At 41.7% G+C, this 11,391-nt stretch overlaps 11 pseudogenes; all 11 read right to left on the reverse strand.

Annotated features, from left to right (window-relative positions):
* Positions 1–549: 549 nt before the first annotated feature.
* LOC137120891 (5S ribosomal RNA) lies at positions 550–668 on the reverse strand (annotated as a pseudogene).
* An 857-nt stretch (positions 669–1,525) lies between these two features.
* LOC137120895 (5S ribosomal RNA) lies at positions 1,526–1,644 on the reverse strand (annotated as a pseudogene).
* Positions 1,645–2,500: 856 nt separating this feature from the next.
* LOC137120896 (5S ribosomal RNA) lies at positions 2,501–2,619 on the reverse strand (annotated as a pseudogene).
* Positions 2,620–3,476: 857 nt separating this feature from the next.
* LOC137120897 (5S ribosomal RNA) lies at positions 3,477–3,595 on the reverse strand (annotated as a pseudogene).
* An 869-nt stretch (positions 3,596–4,464) lies between these two features.
* Positions 4,465–4,583, reverse strand: LOC137120886 (5S ribosomal RNA; annotated as a pseudogene).
* Positions 4,584–5,440: 857 nt separating this feature from the next.
* Positions 5,441–5,559, reverse strand: LOC137120887 (5S ribosomal RNA; annotated as a pseudogene).
* An 857-nt stretch (positions 5,560–6,416) lies between these two features.
* Positions 6,417–6,535, reverse strand: LOC137120888 (5S ribosomal RNA; annotated as a pseudogene).
* An 869-nt stretch (positions 6,536–7,404) lies between these two features.
* On the reverse strand, positions 7,405–7,523 carry LOC137120894 (5S ribosomal RNA; annotated as a pseudogene).
* An 857-nt stretch (positions 7,524–8,380) lies between these two features.
* On the reverse strand, positions 8,381–8,489 carry LOC137120892 (5S ribosomal RNA; annotated as a pseudogene).
* An 853-nt stretch (positions 8,490–9,342) lies between these two features.
* On the reverse strand, positions 9,343–9,461 carry LOC137120890 (5S ribosomal RNA; annotated as a pseudogene).
* Positions 9,462–10,318: 857 nt separating this feature from the next.
* LOC137120889 (5S ribosomal RNA) lies at positions 10,319–10,437 on the reverse strand (annotated as a pseudogene).
* Positions 10,438–11,391: the final 954 nt, after the last annotated feature.

Raw genomic sequence — 11,391 nt, forward strand, 5'->3', positions numbered from 1 at the left:
GCCATTTCCCACAAAAAGTGTTAGCTAGCCTGATAGAGATAAACAAACCAAAAGACAGTCGCTAACCCTAACTCCCTAATGTGAAAACAGTCCAAAGAAAATGGCAGTTCACCCCTACAGATTTAATACTATTTACAAAATATACAATTTATAAACAAAACCACGGCACAAAACCTAACAATTCAAAAATGCTAAATAAGGTTTGGAAACCAAGAACAGCAAACAGGTGCTGATGCAAGAAAGAGCCTCGCTAGCTGTTGGGAACCGTACTTTTAAAACTCCAGGAAGTGAAGGATGGACCAATCAGCTTCCTATACTGCCCCCCAATCCGGCCAATCAGGCAGGGCACCTATAAGAACAACAAAATAAAAACAACACATATGGCCAGGACCGTAACATGGTCTACTAGTAATGAAGCACGATGGTTGGCAAACCAATAAAGTAGCAAAACAGCAATGAAAGAACAAAATTTGATGAAAATATAGAACAATTTCTATGAATAAATAGGCAGTAACACCAGCTTGTGCTGCCCGTAAACCCAAGCAAAGAAGCTTACAGCACGTGGTATTCCCAGGCAGTCTTCCTACCAAGTACTAACCAGGCCCGGCTCTATTTGGCTGCCGAGATCGGACGAGATCGGGAGCTTAGAGAGTGGTGTGGCCGTAAGCTGCTTTTGACATCATCAACAGCTCCTAAAAACGCTGGAGAAGCAGAATGCACAACACTTGCTAAGAAGAAGATAAATGTGGCAAAGTACAAAGTACTATAACTGTATTGGTCTGTTACGCCCCTGTCTAGGGGGTCAGGGTGCAACATACAAAGATAAATTAGGATGTTCCCTCTCCGGTCTCCAAACCATAATCCAGGATCGAGATGTTCCAACAGAATGATATTTATTTTAAACGAAAGAAAGTGTCAAACAAAACATGACACTACAACTCAGGGCGAACCAAGGCCAACATAATAAACAAAATAAGCCATTTCCCACAGAAAGTGCTAGCTAGCCTGATAGAAATAAACAAACCAAAAGACAGTCGCTAACCCTAACTCCCAAATGTGAAAACAGTCCAAAGAAAATGGTAGTTCACCCCTACAGATTTAATACTATTTACAAAATATACAATTTATAAAGAAAACCACGGCACAAAACCAAACAATTCAAAAATGCTAAATAAGGTTTGGAAACCAAGAACAGCAAACAGGTGCTGATGCCAGAAAGAGCCTCGCTAGCTGTTGGGAACCGTACTTTTAAAACTCCAGGAAGTGTAGGATGGACCAATCAGCTTCCTGTACTGCCCCCCAATCCGGCCAATCAGGCAGGGCACCTATAAGAACAAGAAAATAAAAACAACACATATGGCCAGGACCGTAACATGGTCTACTAGTAATGAAGCACGATGGTTGGCAAACCAATAAAGTAGCAAAACAGCAATGAAAGAACAAAATTTGATGAAAATATAGAACAATTTCTATGAATAAATAGGCAGTAACACCAGCTTGTGCTGCCCGTAAACCCAAGCAAAAAAGCTTACAGCACCTGGTATTCCCAGGCGGTCTTCCTACCAAGTACTAACCAGGCCCGGCTCTATTTGGCTGCCGAGATCGGACGAGATCGGGCGCTTAGAGAGCGGTGTGGCCGTAAGCTGCATTTGACATCATCAACAGCTCTTAAAAACGCTAGAGAAGCAGAATGCATGACACTTGCTAAGAAGAAGATAAATGTTGCAAAGTACAAAGTACTATAACTGTACTGGTCTGTTACGCCCCTGTCTAGGGGGTCAGGGTGCAACATACAAAGATAAATTAGCATGTTCCCTCTCCGATCCCCAAACCAAAATCCAGGATCGAGATGTTCCAACAGAATGATATTTATTTTAAACGAAAGAAAGTGTCAAACAAAACATGACACTACAACTCAGGGCGAACCAAGGCCAACATAATAAACAAAATAAGCCATTTCCCACAGAAAGTGCTAGCTAGCCTGATAGAAATAAACAAACCAAAAGACAGTCGCTAACCCTAACTCCCTAATGTGAAAACGGTCCAAAGAAAATGGCAGTTCACCCCTACAGATTTAATACTATTTACAAAATATACAATTTATAACAAAACCACGTCACAAAACCTAACAATTCAAAAATGCTAAATAAGGTTTGGAAACCAAGAACAGCAAACAGGTGCTGATGCCAGAAAGAGCCTCGCTAGCTGTTGGGAACCGTACTTTTAAAACTCCAGGAAGTGTAGGATGGACCAATCAGCTTCCTGTACTGCCCCCCAATCCGGCCAATCAGGCAGGGCACCTATAAGAACAAGAAAATAAAAACAACACATATGGCCAGGACCGTAACATGGTCTACTAGTAATGAAGCACGATGGTTGGCAAACCAATAAAGTAGCAAAACAGCAATGAAAGAACAAAATTTGATGAAAATATAGAACAATTTCTATGAATAAATAGGCAGTAACACCAGCTTGTGCTGCCCGTAAACCCAAGCAAAAAAGCTTACAGCACCTGGTATTCCCAGGCGGTCTTCCTACCAAGTACTAACCAGGCCCGGCTCTATTTGGCTGCCGAGATCGGACGAGATCGGGCGCTTAGAGAGCGGTGTGGCCGTAAGCTGCATTTGACATCATCAACAGCTCTTAAAAACGCTAGAGAAGCAGAATGCATGACACTTGCTAAGAAGAAGATAAATGTGGCAAAGTACAAAGTACTATAACTGTACTGGTCTGTTACGCCCCTGTCTAGGGGGTCAGGGTGCAACATACAAAGATAAATTAGCATGTTCCCTCTCCGATCCCCAAACCAAAATCCAGGATCGAGATGTTCCAACAGAATGATATTTATTTTAAACGAAAGAAAGTGTCAAAGAAAACATGACACTACAACTCAGGGCGAACCAAGGCCAACATAATAAACAAAATAAGCCATTTCCCACAGAAAGTGTTAGCTAGCCTGATAGAAATAAACAAACCAAAAGATAGTCGCTAACCCTAACTCCCTAATGTGAAAACAGTCCAAAGAAAATGGCAGTTCACCCCTACAGATTTAATACTATTTACAAAATATACAATTTATAAACAAAACCACGGCACAAAACCTAACAATTCAAAAATGCTAAATAAGGTTTGGAAACCAAGAACAGCAAACAAGTGCTGATGCCAGAAAGAGCCTCGCTAGCTGTTGGGAACCGTACTTTTAAAACTCCAGGAAGTGTAGGATGGACCAATCAGCTTCCTGTACTGCCCCCCAATCCGGCCAATCAGGCAGGGCACCTATAAGAACAAGAAAATAAAAACAACACATATGGCCAGGACCGTAACATGGTCTACTAGTAATGAAGCACGATGGTTGGCAAACCAATAAAGTAGCAAAACAGCAATGAAAGAACAAAATTTGATGAAAATATAGAACAATTTCTATGAATAAATAGGCAGTAACACCAGCTTGTGCTGCCCGTAAACCCAAGCAAAAAAGCTTACAGCACCTGGTATTCCCAGGCGGTCTTCCTACCAAGTACTAACCAGGCCCGGCTCTATTTGGCTGCCGAGATCGGACGAGATCGGGCGCTTAGAGAGCGGTGTGGCCGTAAGCTGCATTTGACATCATCAACAGCTCTTAAAAACGCTAGAGAAGCAGAATGCATGACACTTGCTAAGAAGAAGATAAATGTGGCAAAGTACAAAGTACTATAACTGTACTGGTCTGTTACGCCCCAGTCTAGGGGGTCAGGGTGAAACATACAAAGATAAATTTGCATGTTTCCTTTTCCGATCCTCAAACCAAAATCCAGGATTGAGATGTTCCAACAGAATGATATTTATTTTAAACGAAAGAAAGTGTCAAACAAAACATGACACTAAAACTCAGGGCGAACCAAGGCCAACATAATAAACAAAATAAGCCATTTCCCACAGAAAGTGCTAGCTAGCCTGATAGAAATAAACAAACCAAAAGATAGTCGCTAACCCTAACTCCCTAATGTGAAAACAAGAAAAAACAATCAAAAGAAAATGGCAGTCCACCCCTACAGATTTAATACTATTTACAAAATATACAATTTATAAACAAAACCACGGCACAAAACCTAACAATTCAAAAATGCTAAATAAGGTTTGGAAACCAAGAACAGCAAACAGGTTCTGATGCCAGAAAGAGCCTCGCTAGCTGTTGGGAACCGTACTTTTAGAACTCCAGGAAGTGTAGGATGGACCAATCAGCTTCCTGTACTGCCCCCCAATCCGGCCAATCAGGCACGGCACCTATAAGAACAAGAAAATAAAAACAACACATATGGCCAGGACCGTAACATGGTCTACTAGTAATGAAGCACGATGGTTGACAAACCAATAAAGTAGCAAAACAGCAATGAAAGAACAAAATTTGATGAAAATATGGAACAATTTCTATGAATAAATAGGCAGTAACACCAGCTTGTGCTGCCCGAAAAACCCAAGCAAAAAAGCTTACAGCACCTGGTATTCCCAGGTGGTCTTCCTACCAAGTACTAACCAGGCCCGGCTCTATTTGGCTGCCGAGATCGGACGAGATCGGGCGCTTAGAGAGCGGTGTGGCCGTAAGCTGCATTTGACATCATCAACAGCTCTTAAAAACGCTGGAGAAGCAGAATGCATGACACTTGCTAAGAAGAAGATAAATGTGGCAAAGTACAAAGTACTATAACTGTACTGGTCTGTTACGCCCCTGTCTAGGGGGTCAGGGTGAAACATACAAAGATAAATTTGCATGTTCCCTCTCCAATCCTCAAACCAAAATCCAGGATTGAGATGTTCCAACAGAATGATATTTATTTTAAACGAACGAAAGTGTCAAACAAAACATGACACTACAACTCAGGGCGAACCAAGGCCAACATAATAAACAAAATAAGCCATTTCCCACAGAAAGTGCTAGCTAGCCTGATAGAAATAAACAAACCAAAAGACAGTCGCTAACCCTAACTCCCAAATGTGAAAACAGTCCAAAGAAAATGGTAGTTCACCCCTACAGATTTAATACTATTTACAAAATATACAATTTATAAAGAAAACCACGGCACAAAACCAAACAATTCAAAAATGCTAAATAAGGTTTGGAAACCAAGAACAGCAAACAGGTGCTGATGCCAGAAAGAGCCTCGCTAGCTGTTGGGAACCGTACTTTTAAAACTCCAGGAAGTGTAGGATGGACCAATCAGCTTCCTGTACTGCCCCCCAATCCGGCCAATCAGGCAGGGCACCTATAAGAACAAGAAAATAAAAACAACACATATGGCCAGGACCGTAACATGGTCTACTAGTAATGAAGCACGATGGTTGGCAAACCAATAAAGTAGCAAAACAGCAATGAAAGAACAAAATTTGATGAAAATATAGAACAATTTCTATGAATAAATAGGCAGTAACACCAGCTTGTGCTGCCCGTAAACCCAAGCAAAAAAGCTTACAGCACCTGGTATTCCCAGGCGGTCTTCCTACCAAGTACTAACCAGGCCCGGCTCTATTTGGCTGCCGAGATCGGACGAGATCGGGCGCTTAGAGAGCGGTGTGGCCGTAAGCTGCATTTGACATCATCAACAGCTCTTAAAAACGCTAGAGAAGCAGAATGCATGACACTTGCTAAGAAGAAGATAAATGTGGCAAAGTACAAAGTACTATAACTGTACTGGTCTGTTACGCCCCTGTCTAGGGGGTCAGGGTGCAACATACAAAGATAAATTAGCATGTTCCCTCTCCGATCCCCAAACCAAAATCCAGGATCGAGATGTTCCAACAGAATGATATTTATTTTAAACGAAAGAAAGTGTCAAAGAAAACATGACACTACAACTCAGGGCGAACCAAGGCCAACATAATAAACAAAATAAGCCATTTCCCACAGAAAGTGTTAGCTAGCCTGATAGAAATAAACAAACCAAAAGATAGTCGCTAACCCTAACTCCCTAATGTGAAAACAGTCCAAAGAAAATGGCAGTTCACCCCTACAGATTTAATACTATTTACAAAATATACAATTTATAAACAAAACCACGGCACAAAACCTAACAATTCAAAAATGCTAAATAAGGTTTGGAAACCAAGAACAGCAAACAAGTGCTGATGCCAGAAAGAGCCTCGCTAGCTGTTGGGAACCGTACTTTTAAAACTCCAGGAAGTGTAGGATGGACCAATCAGCTTCCTGTACTGCCCCCCAATCCGGCCAATCAGGCAGGGCACCTATAAGAACAAGAAAATAAAAACAACACATATGGCCAGGACCGTAACATGGTCTACTAGTAATGAAGCACGATGGTTGGCAAACCAATAAAGTAGCAAAACAGCAATGAAAGAACAAAATTTGATGAAAATATAGAACAATTTCTATGAATAAATAGGCAGTAACACCAGCTTGTGCTGCCCGTAAACCCAAGCAAAAAAGCTTACAGCACCTGGTATTCCCAGGCGGTCTTCCTACCAAGTACTAACCAGGCCCGGCTCTATTTGGCTGCCGAGATCGGACGAGATCGGGCGCTTAGAGAGCGGTGTGGCCGTAAGCTGCATTTGACATCATCAACAGCTCTTAAAAACGCTAGAGAAGCAGAATGCATGACACTTGCTAAGAAGAAGATAAATGTGGCAAAGTACAAAGTACTATAACTGTACTGGTCTGTTACGCCCCAGTCTAGGGGGTCAGGGTGAAACATACAAAGATAAATTTGCATGTTTCCTTTTCCGATCCTCAAACCAAAATCCAGGATTGAGATGTTCCAACAGAATGATATTTATTTTAAACGAAAGAAAGTGTCAAACAAAACATGACACTAAAACTCAGGGCGAACCAAGGCCAACATAATAAACAAAATAAGCCATTTCCCACAGAAAGTGCTAGCTAGCCTGATAGAAATAAACAAACCAAAAGATAGTCGCTAACCCTAACTCCCTAATGTGAAAACAAGAAAAAACAATCAAAAGAAAATGGCAGTCCACCCCTACAGATTTAATACTATTTACAAAATATACAATTTATAAACAAAACCACGGCACAAAACCTAACAATTCAAAAATGCTAAATAAGGTTTGGAAACCAAGAACAGCAAACAGGTGCTGATGCCAGAAAGAGCCTCGCTAGCTGTTGGGAACCGTACTTTTAGAACTCCAGGAAGTGTAGGATGGACCAATCAGCTTCCTGTACTGCCCCCCAATCCGGCCAATCAGGCACGGCACCTATAAGAACAAGAAAATAAAAACAACACATATGGCCAGGACCGTAACATGGTCTACTAGTAATGAAGCACGATGGTTGACAAACCAATAAAGTAGCAAAACAGCAATGAAAGAACAAAATTTGATGAAAATATGGAACAATTTCTATGAATAAATAGGCAGTAACACCAGCTTGTGCTGCCCGAAAAACCCAAGCAAAAAAGCTTACAGCACCTGGTATTCCCAGGTGGTCTTCCTACCAAGTACTAACCAGGCCCGGCTCTATTTGGCTGCCGAGATCGGACGAGATCGGGCGCTTAGAGAGCGGTGTGGCCGTAAGCTGCATTTGACATCATCAACAGCTCTTAAAAACGCTGGAGAAGCAGAATGCATGACACTTGCTAAGAAGAAGATAAATGTGGCAAAGTACAAAGTACTATAACTGTACTGGTCTGTTACGCCCCTGTCTAGGGGGTCAGGGTGAAACATACAAAGATAAATTTGCATGTTCCCTCTCCAATCCTCAAACCAAAATCCAGGATTGAGATGTTCCAACAGAATGATATTTATTTTAAACGAACGAAAGTGTCAAACAAAACATGACACTACAACTCAGGGCGAACCAAGGCCAACATAATAAACAAAATAAGCCATTTCCCACAGAAAGTGCTAGCTAGCCTGATAGAAATAAACAAACCAAAAGACAGTCGCTAACCCTAACTCCCTAATGTGAAAACAGTCCAAAGAAAATGGCAGTTCACCCCTACAGATTTAATACTATTTACAAAATATACAATTTATAAACAAAACCACGGCACAAAACCTAACAATTCAAAAATGCTAAATAAGGTTTGGAAACCAAGAACAGCAAACAGGTGCTGATGCCAGAAAGAGCCTCGCTAGCTGTTGGGAACCGTACTTTTAAAACTCCAGGAAGTGTAGGATGGACCAATCAGCTTCCTGTACTGACCCCCAATCCGGCCAATCAGGCAGGGCACCTATAAGAACAAGAAAATAAAAACAACACATATGGCCAGGACCGTAACATGGTCTACTAGTAATGAAGCACGATGGTTGGCAAACCAATAAAGTAGCAAAACAGCAATGAAAGAACAAAATTTGATGAAAATATAGAACAATTTCTATGAATAAATAGGCAGTAACACCAGCTTGTGCTGCCCGTAAACCCAAGCAAAAAAGCTTACAGCACCTGGTATTCCCAGGCGGTCTTCCTACCAAGTACTAACCAGGCCCGGCTCTATTTGGCTGCCGAGATCGGGCGCTTAGAGAGCGGTGTGGCCGTAAGCTGCATTTGACATCATCAACAGCTCTTAAAAACGCTGGAGAAGCAGAATGCATGACACTTGCTAAGAAGAAGATAAATGTGGCAAAGTACAAAGTACTATAACTGTACTGGTCTGTTACGCCCCTGTCTAGGGGGTCAGGGTGCAACATACAAAGATAAATTAGCATGTTCCCTCTCCGATCCCCAAACCAAAATCCAGGATCGAGATGTTCCAACAGAATGATATTTATTTTAAACGAAAGAAAGTGACAAACGAAGAATGACACAACTCAGGGCGAACCAAGGCCAACATAATAAACAAAATAAGCCATTTCCCACAGAAAGTGCTAGCTAGCCTGATAGAAATAAACAAACCAAAAGACAGTCGCTAACCTTAACTCCCTAATGTGAAAACGGTCCAAAGAAAATGGCAGTTCACCCCTACAGATTTAATACTATTTACAAAATATACAATTTATAACAAAACCACGGCACAAAACCTAACAATTCAAAAATGCTAAATAAGGTTTGGAAACCAAGAACAGCAAACAGGTGCTGATGCCAGAAAGAGCCTCGCTAGCTGTTGGGAACCGTACTTTTAAAACTCCAGGAAGTGTAGGATGGACCAATCAGCTTCCTGTACTGCCCCCCAATCCGGCCAATCAGGCACGGCACCTATAAGAACAAGAAAATAAAAACAACACATATGGCCAGGACCGTAACATGGTCTACTAGTAATGAAGCACGATGGTTGACAAACCAATAAAGTAGCAAAACAGCAATGAAAGAACAAAATTTGATGAAAATATGGAACAATTTCTATGAATAAATAGGCAGTAACACCAGCTTGTGCTGCCCGTAAACCCAAGCAAAGAAGCTTACAGCACGTGGTATTCCCAGGCGGTCTTCCTACCAAGTACTAACCAGGCCCGGCTCTATTTGGCTGCCGAGATCGGACGAGATCGGGAGCTTAGAGAGTGGTGTGGCCGTAAGCTGCTTTTGACATCATCAACAGCTCCTAAAAACGCTGGAGAAGCAGAATGCACAACACTTGCTAAGAAGAAGATAAATGTGGCAAAGTACAAAGTACTATAACTGTACTGGTCTGTTACGCCCCTGTCTAGGGGGTCAGGGTGCAACATACAAAGATAAATTAGGATGTTCCCTCTCCGGTCTCCAAACCATAATCCAGGATCGAGATGTTCCAACAGAATGATATTTATTTTAAACGAAAGAAAGTGTCAAACAAAACATGACACTACAACTCAGGGCGAACCAAGGCCAACATAATAAACAAAATAAGCCATTTCCCACAGAAAGTGCTAGCTAGCCTGATAGAAATAAACAAACCAAAAGACAGTCGCTAACCCTAACTCCCAAATGTGAAAACAGTCCAAAGAAAATGGTAGTTCACCCCTACAGATTTAATACTATTTACAAAATATACAATTTATAAACAAAACCACGGCACAAAACCAAACAATTCAAAAATGCTAAATAAGGTTTGGAAACCAAGAACAGCAAACAGGTGCTGATGCCAGAAAGAGCCTCGCTAGCTGTTGGGAACCGTACTTTTAAAACTCCAGGAAGTGTAGGATGGACCAATCAGCTTCCTGTACTGCCCCCCAATCCGGCCAATCAGGCAGGGCACCTATAAGAACAAGAAAATAAAAACAACACATATGGCCAGGACCGTAACATGGTCTACTAGTAATGAAGCACGATGGTTGGCAAACCAATAAAGTAGCAAAACAGCAATGAAAGAACAAAATTTGATGAAAATATAGAACAATTTCTATGAATAAATAGGCAGTAACACCAGCTTGTGCTGCCCGTAAACCCAAGCAAAAAAGCTTACAGCACCTGGTATTCCCAGGCGGTCTTCCTACCAAGTACTAACCAGGCCCGGCTCTATTTGGCTGCCGAGATCGGACGAGATCGGGCGCTTAGAGAGCGGTGTGGCCGTGAGCTGCATTTGACATCATCAACAGCTCTTAAAAACGCTAGAGAAGCAGAATGCATGACACTTGCTAAGAAGAAGATAAATGTGGCAAAGTACAAAGTACTATAACTGTACTGGTCTGTTACGCCCCTGTCTAGGGGGTCAGGGTGCAACATACAAAGATAAATCAGCATGTTCCCTCTCCGATCCCCAAACCAAAATCCAGGATCGAGATGTTCCAACAGAATGATATTTATTTTAAACGAAAGAAAGTGTCAAACAAAACATGACACTACAACTCAGGGCGAACCAAGGCCAACATAATAAACAAAATAAGCCATTTCCCACAGAAAGTGCTAGCTAGCCTGATAGAAATAAACAAACCAAAAGACAGTCGCTAACCCTAACTCCCTAATGTGAAAACAAGAAAAAACAATCAAAAGAAAATGGCAGTCCACCCCTACAGATTTAATACTATTTACAAAATATACAATTTATAAACAAAACCACGGCACAAAACCTAACAATTCAAAAATGCTAAATAAGGTTTGGAAACCAAGAACAGCAAAGAGGTGCTGATGCCAGAAAGAGCCTCGCTAGCTGTTGGGAACCGTACTTTTAAAACTCCAGGAAGTGTAGGATGGACCAATCAGCTTCCTGTACTGCCCCCCAATCCGGCCAATCAGGCACGGCACCTATAAGAACAAGAAAATAAAAACAACACATATGGCCAGGACCGTAACATGGTCTACTAGTAATGAAGCACGATGGTTGACAAACCAATAAAGTAGCAAAACAGCAATGAAAGAACAAAATTTGATGAAAATATGGAACAATTTCTATGAATAAATAGGCAGTAACACCAGCTTGTGCTGCCCGTAAACCCAAGCAAAAAAGCTTACAGCACCTGGTATTCCCAGGCGGTCTTCCAACCAAGTACTAACCAGGCCCGGCTCTATTTGGCTGCCGAGATCGGACGAGA

The sequence above is a fragment of the Channa argus genome, unplaced genomic scaffold (genome assembly GCF_033026475.1).
Source record: "Channa argus isolate prfri unplaced genomic scaffold, Channa argus male v1.0 Contig088, whole genome shotgun sequence".
Classification (NCBI taxonomy): domain Eukaryota; kingdom Metazoa; phylum Chordata; class Actinopteri; order Anabantiformes; family Channidae; genus Channa; species Channa argus.